This window comes from Protopterus annectens, chromosome 2.part1 (genome assembly GCF_019279795.1).
Source record: "Protopterus annectens isolate FY-2018-M chromosome 2.part1, PAN1.0, whole genome shotgun sequence".
In the NCBI taxonomy this organism is placed as follows: domain Eukaryota; kingdom Metazoa; phylum Chordata; order Ceratodontiformes; family Protopteridae; genus Protopterus; species Protopterus annectens.
The window spans coordinates 1,849,139,864-1,849,154,863 of NC_056729.1; positions in this window are offsets into that span (position 1 = coordinate 1,849,139,864).

The following is a 15,000-nucleotide window of genomic DNA, read 5'->3' on the forward strand; positions in this document are numbered from 1 at the left end:
GCACAGTAGTGCAGTGGTTATCACTGTCACCTCACAGCAAGAGGTTCTCTGGTGTGATTCTCAGCTGGGGTGCCTTCTGTGCAGAGTCTGCATGTCCTCGCTGCATCTGCATGGGGTATCTATGGGTGCTCTAGTCTCCTCCCACATTCCAAAGAACTGCATCTGGGGCATTTCTCCCCAAGCCTCTGCTGAAAATAGGCTCTGTCCCAGTCAGACTTTCCTGGTTGACAAATGTTAAATCAATCAATCACCTAAAGAGGAGGAAATAGGTGGAGTTGAAGAATGGCAGCATGTCAAAACAGCATGTGTAAGGACTGCAGAACAGATTTCTGGCCAGGTCAAGTATGGAAATAAGGTACACAAGGAAAGCTGGTGGTGGAATGCAGAAGTTCAGGAGGTCATCAAAAGAAAGGAGGAGTGCATGAAAAAGTGGGAGACAGAAAAGACAGACCAGGCTAGGGAGGAATACTGGCTGGCTAACAAAGAAGCTAAGAAAGGGTTGCAGTAGCAAAGAACGGGGCATCGGACACATTCTACCAGCTTCTGGAAAGTAAGTCAGTAGATGGCACAAATAAACTACATCACGTTGCAAGGCAAAGACAGAAATATAAAGAAGATAGTCATGAGAGATGCCAGCAACAACCTGCTCACCAGTGCACAGGACAAAGTCAGATGGAAGGTGTACTTCCAGAAGCTTCTGAATGAAAGGGGTTGGGAGGGTGGCCTAATGGTTAAAGTGTTTGCCTTACAAACACAAGGTGCAGGGTTTGAGTCTCACAAGGGATAATTGGCTAAGCTTAAAAGCTTTAAAAATGGGGCAGTTAGCTTAGTATTAATCTATGAACCTATGAACCTATGAAAAAAAAAAGACCCCACAGAAGCTATACTGCCCTAGATACAGCCTAAAATGGGAGAAGAGAAGCCCACCACCAAAGTGGTAAGAACAGCACTACAGAAAATTAAGTCGGGGGAAAGCAGCAGAATCAGATGAGGTCCAGCAGATATGATAGGGATGCTGGGTGTGATGGGGTGAAATGGCTCCTGAGGGGACCTGTAGCAGTATGGAGAGAAAGGTGTATCCTAGATGACTGGAGAATAAACATACTAGTGCCAATTTTGAAGAACAAAGGGGACATTAACAATTGTGGGCAGTACAGATGTATCAAACTCCTGCCACACTGCATGAAAGTCTTGAAGAGGGTGACTGATAAATTAATACACATAGTAGTAGAAGTAAGATGGGAGATGAGCAGTTCAGATTCAGATCAGGATGCAGCACAAATGACCTGATATTTGCAGTGAGACAGATAGTCGAGAAGAACTTAGTGATGAGGAGAGAGAGTCCAGATGGACATTCCTACACTTGGAGAAAGCATATGACAAGGTCCCAAGAAAGTTGATTTGGACAGCCTTGCAGTGGTTCAAAGTCCCAGAAATATCTGTAGAATTAGTGCAAGTATTACAAGGAGCCAATGACTCAAGTACAGACTTTGTTTGGTCTCACACAAAGGGGTTTCCCAGTGGGAATGGGCACACTTCAGGGTTCATCACTGAACCCACTATTGTTCATATTGGTGATACACTACATTGACAAATAGGTTGGAGGATACAGATCAACAAATATGCTGTATACAGATGATGTCGCATTACAGAGTGACTCTGAGCAAGAACTTCAACAAAGGACAGGAGAATGGAATGGAAATCTGAAGGCACATGGGATGAAACTGATTACAGACAAGACAGCTGTAATGGCAGCAAACTGTGGTGTCCAGAAGAAGGAAATAGTGAGACAAGTCGATAGGTTCAGGTATCTGGGAGGGTTGCTTGAGAAGTGAAGTCTGAATGAGGAGGTCAAAGCTAGAATCAGAGGGGCTGCAGCCAACTAGCACAGAGTGTCAGGTGTAGTGTATGACAGAAGAATGTCAAAGAAGCTGAAAAGGAAGCTGTACAAAACAGTGGTGTGACCAGTACTACTGTACGGTACAGAAACCTGGGCAGTAAAAGCAGAGCAGATGAGGAAGCTAGAGGTGATGGAAGTGAAGTGCCTAAGAAAGGTGGTAGGATGCACATTGTGGGACAGATGAAGAAATATGGGCATAAGAACAGAAACCAAAGAAGCTCCAATTGCAGAAAAGGTTAGAGAGAACAGAATACAGTAGTTTGGGCACATGTGCAGAAAAGCAGAAGACAATCTAGTGAACATGGTTTGGGGCAGACAGGAAAAAGACAAGAGGAAACAAAAATGTCCAACAAAGAGGTGGATGGATGGATTGTGTGAGATACGACCTACGACAGTCAGGCATGAGTGATGAAGAAGGCAAGAGTGATACTGAATACAGACAGATGGGGACAGCTGACAACATCCCAATCCCGTGTAGAAAATGGGAAAAAAGTATTTGCTGATGATTCTTTTAATTTTTTCTGACCCCTTATCTTCTACCATTTTATCAAGGCTGACCCTAGCAGGAATACAAAGCTGTAATGATCCCTCAAAAATGAATTTCCCTTCATCATCATCATCATCATCATCAGGTCATGACCCCTGGAGGGCAATGAAAGCTTTCAATAAACTTAGAGCATCATTACAGCAACATGGCCAGAATAAAGACATTTTTGAATATGCTCTGTGTAAGACAGTAGGTCACTGCTTATATCTGTATGGAGCCTGAAGTCAGGTTGTTGGTCTGTAATCACGTGGTGCTATTTTTCTTTCAAAAAAAAAAAACAGAATGATCTTTGTCATCTACTTTTCTGTAGTAAAAGCTATTACCAAAGGGCTCTGGCTGACCAAATTTTTTGATAACTGCAAGCTGGGAGCAGTCATTGAATCCCCAAATGACTTTGCCATCCTGCAGGAAAGCTGGTCCTGAATAAATAACTGGTGCCAAAATAACCAAAACTAAATACCATAAAATGCATTACTGCATCCTTTGGGAAGTCACCTACCCCAGGGAACTACCACACTGGCAATATGCCCTAAGAGTTAGCCCAATTGTTTGTGATTTGGGAACGTATATAGACAGTGACCCTAACTTTTGACCAACACATGCCCACTTGTAAGAATGCCCTTCCATACTGCACAGTTTATAAACAAAGGGATCGTGTCTAAAGCTAGGGATGTTATTGTCTCCCTTTACTAACATCATAGGAGGTTACTAGGCTAAAGTCCCTAGAGCCTTTACAAGCCTAGCCCTGTAATATCCATATTCCCTAACTGACCATGTTAGATGGTCTATATTTGCAGAGCGAGTCTATGATTAGCACCAACTGCCCCATGCATGAGGGACATAGGTGCCACTCCTGGGGTGAATTTAAGGTCTCCCATCCTTCTCCCCAATTTTGCTTAAATATGGTCATTGAGGTACTTTCCTTCACCTGAATTGTGTGTTTATTCAAGAGGAGCAGCAGTCTCTGGGAGACACATCCGTCTCTCCAGCATGTCCTGTTAATATCACAGGCTAGGTTAAGATCCCTGGAGCAAATAAATATTGTCCTATTTGACTTGCAGATGTGTAGCATTTGCATTAGGGCAGGGTCATAGTCTGTTCTGTATGCCAGGCACAAATCACCTCTAAGCAGCCTATAAGATAGAGTACAGTGACAGAGCTTTCAGTCTATCCAAGTAGGTCATGTTTTGAAGGCCGTGCATTTTCCTGGTGGGAAACCTCTGAGGTCTCTCCAGCTTCTGCAGGTGTCTGGTGAGGTACATACAGAAGGGAGTGTTATACTCTATTTATGGTCTGATGAGGGTGGAGTACAGAGGAGTTATAACATCCTTAGTCCTGGATGTGATGACCTTACTTATGACATGTGCAACCTAGAAAGCTTTCTTTAACACTGGTGACATATGGTGACTGAAGTTTTGGTTGCTGTCAACCTGTGTTCCCAAATCTCACACCACTGGGTTTTAGCTTAGGTGGGTACTGCCTATATTGTAATTTGCAGGGATATCCCCTTTGCTAAAGGGGATATAAATGCACTTTTTGGCATTTAGTTTTAAGTCCATGGCTTTGGCACCAATTGTTTGTCTGTGTTAGCTCCTTTTGTAATATGTTAACATCATTAGGGAACTCAATAATTGCACCCAGTTTGCAGTCAGCAAACTTGGTAAGCCACAAGCCATCTAATTTCACATGGACTTCCGAGAAATAGATTCCAAACAGTAGACGGGCCAGCACAGATCCTTGTGGTACACCACTGGTAACTGATATCTCCAGCTTTGACTGTATGCATTCTGTCAGTGAGCCAGTTGGCTACCCATCTAGTGATGTATGGGTTAATCCCCAACTGGGAGAGTTTCTCAAGGACACCAGAGTGTGAAATTGTGTCAAAAGCCTTGGCAAAGTCAAGATAGGTTGTATGTACTATTTAGCTTTCATCCAGAGCTTTGTTGACATTCTTGAAGAAGTTCACCAGGTTAAAGAAACACAATCTACCCTTAAAGCCAAACTGGGTCAGGTCAAGAGTTTTAAGGTCACCTATGTCTTTTTTAACAAGGTCTGTGATGATTCTTTCTATGGCCTTGCAGATAAGCAAAGCTGAAATGCAAACAAAACACCAATCACAACCAAAGTGTCACATAGCTCACAACACCAGTGTGCCACCCAACAACGGCCCCTAAGGCAAGACAACATACCTAACACTTTAGTCATAGGTGACTCTATAGTCAGGCCCACTGATGTCCCACTCACCAGGCCGAACAAGGAGAAAGTTACAGTGAGCTGCCTGTCTGGTGCCAGGATCCGTCACATAACTCATGCACTCAAGTAATGCCACAACAAGTACAAATATGACTGTCATTGTCCATGTTGGAGTGAATGACTTGAGATGTACCTCCCTGGACTACATGAAAAGAGACATGGAAGAGCTCTTGGATTATGTGACCTAGGCAGGTATGACCCTAGCCCTTAGTAGCATCCTGTCTTTGCCCAGAATGATACCACAATCTAAGGACAAAATGATTGACTTCAACAATTGGCTAAGCTTCTGGTGTCATTCAAAGGGGATCCAGTATCTGCCTGGGAAGATATGATCGACAGACCACAATGCTTTGCCAGAGATGGTCTGTACCTGTCACCCCTGGGATACAGGTTACTGGCAAAGGCTCTTGCCAATCCTATAGTGCCTCTGTTAGGCAAAGTTCAAAGGACAAAACCACCACCGTAACAGGTACAAGCATGCAAAATCTGAAGGTAATGCTACTCAATGCTAGAAGTCTAAACCTCAAAATGCACTCCACTCCTAAAAATGGAGAAAACCAATATCTGTGTAGTAACTGCGACCTGGTTCACGGCTCCAGAGAGCACCCCTGCAATACCAGGCTACAACTTTTACCACACTTTTCGGTCACCAAACCAGGATCGAAACACTAAAGGTAGAGGAATGTCCATATTCACCAAGGATATTCACATCACCAGGTTAGTTGCCCAACACAATGTATCTGAAATTCTCCAGGTGCAACTAACACTAGGTAAGACTGCAATCCAAATTGTAGCTTGCTACAGACCCCCCACCATGCCCCGAGATTCTCACTACACCTTTCTAAACATACTGGAAAATATTAATATCAACCAAACACCCTAATACTGGGTGATTTCAACTACCGGGAAAACTACTCGTGTACCAACACCTTTGCCCAACGGTTCTTGGAATTCATAAATTCCAATGCCCTGGATCAACTAATCCATAGTCCCACCAGGGGCTCCAATATCCTAGACCTGATCATTACCAACATGGGAAATCGATGCTCCACACCTATGGTCACCCCCTCATTGATCAAATCAGACCATAAGCTAATCACCCTTAACATCCACATCCCACCCCTACCCCCCCAGTAAGGAAACCTCCATAAAAAAACTTCTCCAAAGCCAACTTCATGCTACTCAAGTCAGAAATTACAAACTTCATGACACCCATGCAGACGAGAACTGAAAGTTTGACTGCTGAGTCCTACACTAAGGCATTGTACAAGCACATCCACTCATGCATGAATTGTGCCATCCCAAATAGAACTAAAATGCTCTCCTCCAAAAAAAGGAAGCCATAAACAATCTTTACAACAAAAGGAAGAAACTGTTGCAGAAAAGAAGAAAATCCCAGGATGCAAAAATCTCCCTTACCAGCCTCAGTAAGAAGCTGAGATCCCTCATAAAATCCTCCAAAGCTAGTTACAAAAATAAAACTGCCAAAGATTCCAAAGACAACCACAAGGCATTATATAATTATGAAGAATCTAAATGGCAATGCTCAGATTCTGATCTACTCTGAGCTACAACAGAATGGCATTAAATATACTGATCCCAAGGATATTGCCAATATCCTGGCAGATCGATTCAGCGCCAACTTCACCACCCTCTCACCCTCTAAATGGCCCATCTCAACACCAGAAGATTGCCAAATTCTGGTAATAATGGCCATATAGGTAAAAAATGCACTCTCCAAAGCTAAGAATACAGCATCCATGGGACCAGATGACATCCCGGGCTGACTACTACATGAACTACAAAATGAACTGGCACCTCACCTAAGTGTCATGTTTAATCATGCCCTCACCTCAGGCTGCATGCCCACTGAGTGGCACACAGCTACAGTTATCCCACTCCACAAGGGGGGATCCACCTTGGATCCCAGGAACTACCGCCCCATCAGTCTGACAAGCCTGATCTGCAAAGCCATGGAACTTATTATCATGGAACTTATAAACAAAGACATTGGCAACCTTAAAACACTGGACCCCACCCAGTTTGGGTTTGTGAAGGGCCGATCTTGTCTCCTGAACCTGATTGACTTCTTCGAATCAGTCTCCAGAGCCATGGACGAGGGTAAGGCAGTCCACACAGCCTATCTGGACCTTGCCAAGGCCTTTGACACCATCCCCCAGTCTGGAATCATAGATAAACTTACTAAGCTGGGCATTAATCCCTACGTCACTCGATGGGTTGCCAACTGGCTTACTGACAGAACCCACACTGTAAAAGTAGCTGACTCCAAATCCAGCTCCAGACAAGTGACAAGTGGAGTACCTCAGGGTTCAGTCCTGGGACCTCTCTTGTTTGGCACCTAATTCTCTGATGTACAGGCCAACACTAATGGACTCTGGCTAACAAAGTTCGCAGATGACTGCAAACTGGGAGCCATTATTGAATCCCCAAATGATGTGGATACTCTACAAAAGGGCCTTACAGAAACAGATGCTTGGTGCCAGAGCCATCGTCTCAAGCTTAATGCCAAGAAATGTATACTTATCCCCTTTGTGAAAAAAAACATGTACCCATGAATTACCACATAGGTGGCAGTACATTAAACACTGAAAGTGTGATAAGAGACTTACGGACACAGGTGGACAGTGGTCTCACCTTCGATAACCACATCGCTTCTCATACCCCAAAGCATACTGTCCACCAGTCCTCTACCTAGTATTTCCAAAGAGATGGTCATAACCATGCTTTGCAAGGTCAAAAACATGGCCTCTGTGGGACCAGATAGCATCCCAGGCTGCTTACTAAACAGCCTAAAACAGGACCTTGTGAAACCACTTGGTTTCAGGAAATCCTTCTATGTGGCACACCTCATCACTAAGGGCTTTTCATCTAGAAAAAAGGAGGTCATTGTCCCACTGTACTCATCCCTCATTAGACCAATTATAGAATACAACTTCCCATTTTGTATGTACCTCTCAAGACATCTGCAACAACTGGAAAGGCCGCAGAAATACCTCACTAAAAGAATCACAGGCCTAAAACAGATGCCCTATGCTGACCGCCTTAAAAAACTCCAGCTATACTCTGTCACATATTGTCTACTCCAAGGCAATCTCTGCTTAACACACAAGGCCATGTCAAACCCAGAACTTTTGGACATGCTACACTTAAAGAAATCCCAATCCCTCTGAGCTACATGCTCCAGGGATCTAAACCTTGCCATCACAATAAACAAAACATTCTGGAGGGATAGGTTCCTGACCCAGAGACTCCACAGACTCTGGAATAGACTGCCCATACATGTCAAGCAGAGGACCTCTTTGGCCCTCTTGAAAAGGAACCTTCATGATTGGATGGGAGAAAGGAAATTCACCCCAGGGATCACGTCAGTCACCCTGCTAGACAGAGGTCCAGGGAAGTAAATAGTGTGGGAAGAAATAGCCAGGGAATTGTTATGGCTAGGCTTGCATAGGCCCTAGGGCTGATAGCCTAGTATCAACCTATGAACCTATAAGGCTGATTAGGCTTATGGGTCTACAGTTCCCAGGATCAGTTGATGGACCCACTTTGTGCAAGGGAATTACTTTGCTGTTTTCCACTCTGGTGAAACAAAGCAAGCGCTTAGGCTGACAGTACCAAGTGGTTTCACAAGGTCCTGTTTTAGGCTGTTTAGTAAGCAGCCTGAGATGCTATCTGGTCCCACAGAGGCCATGTTTTTGACCTTGCAAAGCATGGTTATGACCTGCTCTTTGGAGATACTAGGTAGAGGACTGGTGGACAGTATGCTTTGGGGTATGAGAGGGGGTGAAATTTGCTCCAAATCTGTCAGCTAGCAGTTTGTCAATTTCCTCAGGTTCAGTATAAGTGGTAACATCTACTACTAGTTCAGCATAAAGTTGGGCCTTCCCTTTTAGATTTCAAGTGCATCTAAAGAATGCCTTATGATTACCCTTAGCTAGGGATGCTAATTTAGCTTTGTAATTAGCTTTAGAGGACACTACAAGGTACCTGATTTGCTTGTTCAAGTTGTGGAGGGTGTTCTTCTCTGCTGAGTCAGTTCCCTTTTGTTCTTTGACATCACTTTCTCCTATTATATAACCTATTTCTACTTGAGGTCCAGCAGGGTGACTTGTTTTTTCACACGGGCCTGGTTCTGATCCTTTCAGATACTGCCAAATTGGGTACAGGACATTTTGACCCCGGACACATTCCATATCTAGATCTGTAACACTTTGAACACAGTTTAATACTACTGTTACAAGCTCGCTAACAAGGCTTTATAATAGTTCATAACACTCATCAAGAATGGTGAAAAGATGTGACAATCGTACACAAATACACAGAAAATAACCTGTCAATAAACAGAACAAAATATTCGCATTACTGGTTTGTAACCTGGTACAATCATAGAGAAACCAAAGTAGACACCAGATCACACCACGAATTAACCTAGGTTTCGTCTTTAATCAGACTTCTTCAGAATACAAATGGTAAAAAAACACTCCCTTTTTATATATAACACATGACAATGACATCATCAATTAATTAATGCAATAAAAATTCCTTTCAAAATAAAAGGAATCCACATAAATTTAGCTAAGAAACAGTTTTCACAAAACTATAACAAATAACAATTGTCATAAAAATTTGTACTTAAAAACAATTACATAAATGTGTGAACACATCCCTATTCACTGATACAAGCCTATCCCAGAATATTCTTTAGTTTCAGTATAGGCATAATACTAATACAGTCATTAATGCCTGGAAACACCAAAGCATTCAATCTCAGTTGCCATTTCATTTCACAAATGTCTAGATGTACTTCAAGCATTCTACCCTGTGTGTCAAGTAAGATCTGCTGAATAACACTAAATTTAAAAGAATGGCCCGTATTACATTCAATATGCCTATATAAAGCATTAGTCTTTTTCTTTAATCTAATGTCCAATTGATGCTCAATTATACGATCCCTAAGTGCCCTGCTAGTCTTCCCGATGTAAAAAGCCGGACACTGACCACACAAGGCCACATAAACTAAATTCCTGCTGTAACAATCAAAATGGTCCCCAAGCCTAATGGTAACCCCAGCTACTTTATAAACAGAATTGGTAGGGTTTATCAGATGACATACACTACACCTACCACATTTGAAAGTACCACTATTCCTGTTAGAAACAAGCTGAGGCGTCCCATCCCTTTCTAATAATTGCTTAAATGAGCATCTCTTCCTATAAACACATCTAGGAGGCGCCCCCAATTTGTCACTGACCATTTGGTCCAGCCTCAAAAGCTTCCAATTGTTTGTTACTATCTCTCTAATGTATGGAGCATCAAAGGAATAAGTGGTAATAAATAACAAATTATCCTCACCAACCCGTGTGAGCTCAACAGCATTCCCAGAATTGGACATATCCCCACCAAGGTCACCTCCATCCTCAACATTTTCGTTTAGCTGTGCCCGTTCTACAACAGGTTTACCACTTATTAAGGCCCAATAAACACCATTAGCCCTTTTTAATTTGACTTCATCAGCAATACAGGTACATAATGCTACCGGATAACCACGCCTAATAAACATCTGCCTTATAAATTCAATTTCCCTGAAGAAATCATCATCCAAACTAGTCATTCTTGCTGCCCTGACCATTTGCCCTTTTACAATTGCTTTCTTTTGATGGTCCAGGTGGTAGCTTGAATAACTCAAATAAGAATTTGAAAAAGTGGCCTTCCTATGTATTGTAGATGCCAAAACATTGTCCACAGAGTTAATACTCAAATGGACATCTAAATAGTCAATTTCAACTGTACTCACATTATAAGTAAACTTCAAAAAATCCACAGAATTATTAATGTATTCAATAAATGTCCCTACTTCATCAAAATCACCTTCCCAAACAATGAATAAATCGTCCAAGAAACGTGTATAAAAATTAACTTAGGACATGAAATGACTGGTGAATAGAAATTCCTGCTCCCAATATGCCATAATGTAATTAGCATAAGCCGGGGCGCAGGCTGCCCCCATCGCAACACCAGTTGTCTGTCTATAATACAATCCCTCAAAATTAATAAAATTATTGTTGAGCACAATTTCCATCAAACCGGTCAGCAAGTTAATTCTGTCCTGATCATACAAGCCAGTTTTAAATAGCTGCCATTCCATCCATTCCAGCCCAATTGTCGTAGGGATAACTGAAAAAAGATTGACAACATCCACTGTAATCAATATAGTATTATCACTAATTTGAACTCCTTTCAACTTCTCCAAAAAGGACCAAGAGTCCCTGGTAATGTATTCAAATTTCTTTAAGCCCTTTTGCAACTCATGGTCCAAAAACTTACTAATGAAACAGGTTTTATTACGTTTCACGTCGACAATAGGCCTAAAGGCTAAGTTGTTTAGTCCCTTATGTATTTTGGGTATTCCGAAAATACTACTAACCAGCGGGTGGTTGTTGCTCAAATAAGAGTATTCAATCTCACTGATGTGCCCTTGCATTAATAAATCCTCAATAAACAAATGAACCTTCCTGTAAGCAATATTAAGCTGGTTAATACTACACTCTTCGTAGGTGTCTGAAGCCAGCAAGACCATCATATTACCCACATAATCAACCCGATCTGTAACAACTAACCCATTACCTTTATCGGGTTTCATGAACCTAATGGTACCATCAGTCACTAACTCATTTAGCAGCAAACGCTCGTCCCTAGTTAAATTGTCCATTCTTTCAAAGGCCTGTTTACTACTCAAACATCTACCCCGAGCAAAGTGTTCCCTAATTTCAACTTCACAAATCTTTTCAAAATTACTAATCACACTATTACTAGGGGGCACAAATTTACTTGGCTTTTTTAACACCGGGGCTACTTCATTAATATTTGAACCCTGAAATAACATTTTCAAATTAATTTTCCTCACCAATAATTTTAAATCCACTAGGGTATCACTTAATGTACCCCTTGCTAGAGGTACAAAAGTTAACCCTTTAGCTAACAAATTAACATGTCGTTCATCAATGGTTTTACTGGAATAATTATATATCTTGAAATCACCGTATTCATTAGCTATAACTAATGGGTTACAAAGCCCCCCATTTTGCATAGCTTTAAATTCATCAACACCTATTTGAATTAAATGATCAATACCTTCATCATCATCATCGTCATAGTTTTCTAATAGCCCGTCATTAATTTCAACATTCTGGCCATTTGTATTGTCCGATACCAATTCAATACCCGTATCAGGTAGACCTAAATGCAGCAGAAAATCAGAAGGACATGAATACAGACTAAGATCCCCTAATAAGTTGCATTCCATACCTCCTTTATCAGAAATATTAGGACTAGAACAACGGACTACAACTAGACCAGAATGATTGACTTCACACTCAACGGCCTGATTGTCATTGCTTAAAAAAGGTACACACACTTTGGTCTCCATCACTAATGATTGCTGTTCTCCCAATGTACCAGCGCCAGATGCACATAAACATTCGCCACTTGATGATGATGAATAATAGCCATCAAAAAACTTAAAAGGCATACCCGTACTTAATTCGGTGAGAAAAAGACTAATGCTTTATATAGGCATATTGAATGTAATACGGGCCATTCTTTTAAATTTAGTGTTATTCAGCAGATCTTTCTTGACACACAGGGTAGAATGCTTGAAGTACATCTAGACATTTGTGAAATGAAATGGCAACTGAGATTGAATGCTTTGGTGTTTCCAGGCATTAATGACTGTATTAGTATTATGCCTATATTGAAACTAAAGAATATTCTGGGATAGGCTTGTATCAGTGAATGGGGACGTGTTCACACATTTATGTAATTGTTTTTAAGTACAAATTTTTATGACAATTGTTATTTGTTATAGTTTTATGAAAACTGTTTTTTAGCTAAATTTATGTGGATTCCTTTTATTTTGATAGGAATTTTTATTGCATTAATTAATTGATGATGTCGTTGTCATGTGTTATATATAAAAAGGGAGTGTTTTTTTACCATTTGTTTTCTGAAGAAGTCTGATTAAAAGACGAAACCTAGGTTCATTCATGGTGTGATCTGGTGTCTACTTTGGTTTGGGCCTCCTTGGATCTCTTTGTTGGTCTGCCTTTGTTTTGGTTTGTTCTTTTCATAGTATGGACAATCATAGAGAACTCACATTAGCAAAGTCAAAACATGGAACACTGTATGGAGAATAAAACCAGCTTTAATAACAATTAAATGCATAAAGCTGAATAAAACTTCAGATAACCGAGTAAATCTTCAACTACGCTAGATAAATATGTTAACTTCCTATGTACAATTCATACTTTATTTCAGTGTTAACATGTTAAAAACTATTGTTAATTAAATTACTCTTAGATATTAAATAATACATTAAATAAATTGACATTTCCATATTAAAATATTAAATAATATATTACATTCCTATCTAAAATTCCTAATTAAAATATTAAGTATTAAAATGCTTTTATTAAATTTAACAGGGGTCAAACAGTCCAGGATCAAACTGTCCAATAAATATTATCATAGACAATAAATGGGAATTTTAATATGAAAGTGTATCCAACTGCATTGGGGTCAAACCGTCCTGCTTAATATACAGGGCACTTGTGTACACCTCTGAATAGGAGTCTTTGTAGGCTGTGTTAGCAGTGGGTTCAAAACGATTTATACCGCTGCTTAGTAGGCTGTAGTTTGCTTTGAATTTTTTTCATTACTTTAGCTCCTGCAGGGGGTCAGCTCTGATCATTACTTCAACAAGACTGATTTATGATCAGACCTGTCAGGGAGAGCAACATACTGGGGGTAGCGCAGTGGCCCCCCCATGTTGGTGAGTACTAAGACTGGGACATTTGAGCCCCTTGGAGGGTATGGACTATCTGTTCTAGACCATTTGTACTGACAAGGTCCAGGAACCTCAGGGTGAGCATGTTTGTGCTTGTATATGTCTCCCAGTCTATGGAAGGACAGCTGAAATCACCCATGACCAAAGTGTGTGGCTGTATAGAGAGTGACTGTAATAAGTCCAGACAGGCAGTGTGTTTCTCTTGGTTCATGGTGGGGGACCTACAGTAACAATGATGTGGAACACTTAAGTTGGACTAGCTCAGAGTCGTACTGTTTGACCAGTTGTGAGGAGTGTTTGTCCTTAATGAAGATGGATACACATCTGCCTTTGGTTCTTTCATGCTCATTTTGAGGTCTGAATGTGTGGAAGGCATTGCAGCCTTACACAGCTGGAGTGCTCTCTACAGCATTGGACTGTGTCTCAGTGACTGCACACACATCCACAGCTGGAGTGCTTTCTACAGCCTTGGACCATGCCTCAGTGACTGCACAGACATCCACAGCTGGAGTGCTCTCTATAGCCTTGGGCGGTGTCTCAGTGACTGCACAGACATCCACAGCTGGAGTGCTCTCTATAGCCTTGGACCATGCCTCAGTGACTGCACAGACATCCACAGCTGGAGTGCTCTCTACAGCCTTGGACCATGCCTCAGTGACTGCACAGACATCCACAGCTGGAGTGCTCTCTACAGCCTTGGACCGTGCCTCAGTGACTGCACAGACATCCACAGCTAGAGTGCTCTCTACAGCCTTGGACCGTGCCTCAGTGACTGTGCACACATACACAGCTGGAGTGCTCTCTACAATCTTGGACCATGTCTCAGTGACTGCACAGACATCCACAGCTGGAGTGCTGTCTACAGCCTTGAACTGTATCTCAGTGACTGCACAGGCATCCACAGCTGGAGTGCTGTCTACAGCCTTGGACCATGCCTCAGTGACTGCACAGACATCCACAGCTGGAGTGCTCTCTACAGCCTTGGACCATGTCTCAGTGACTGCACAGACATCCACAGCTGGAGTGCTCTCTACAGCCTTGGACCTTGCCTCAGTGACTGCACAGACATCCACAGCTAGAGTGCTCTCTACAGCCTTGGACCGTGCCTCAGTGACTGCGCACACATCCACAGCTGGAGTGCTCTCTACAACCTTGGACCATGCCTCAGTGACTGCACAGACATCCACAACTGGAGTGCTCTCTACAGCCTTGGACCATGCCTCAGTGACTGCACAGACATCCACAGCTAGAGTGCTCTCTACAGCCTTGGACCATGCCTCAGTGACTGCTCAGACATCCACAGCTGGAGTGCTCTCTACAGCCTTGGACTGTGCCTCAGTGATTGCAGACATCCACAGCTAGACTGCTCTCTACAGCCTTGGACCATGCCTCAGTGACGGCACACACATCCACAGCTGGAGTGCTCTCTACAGCCTT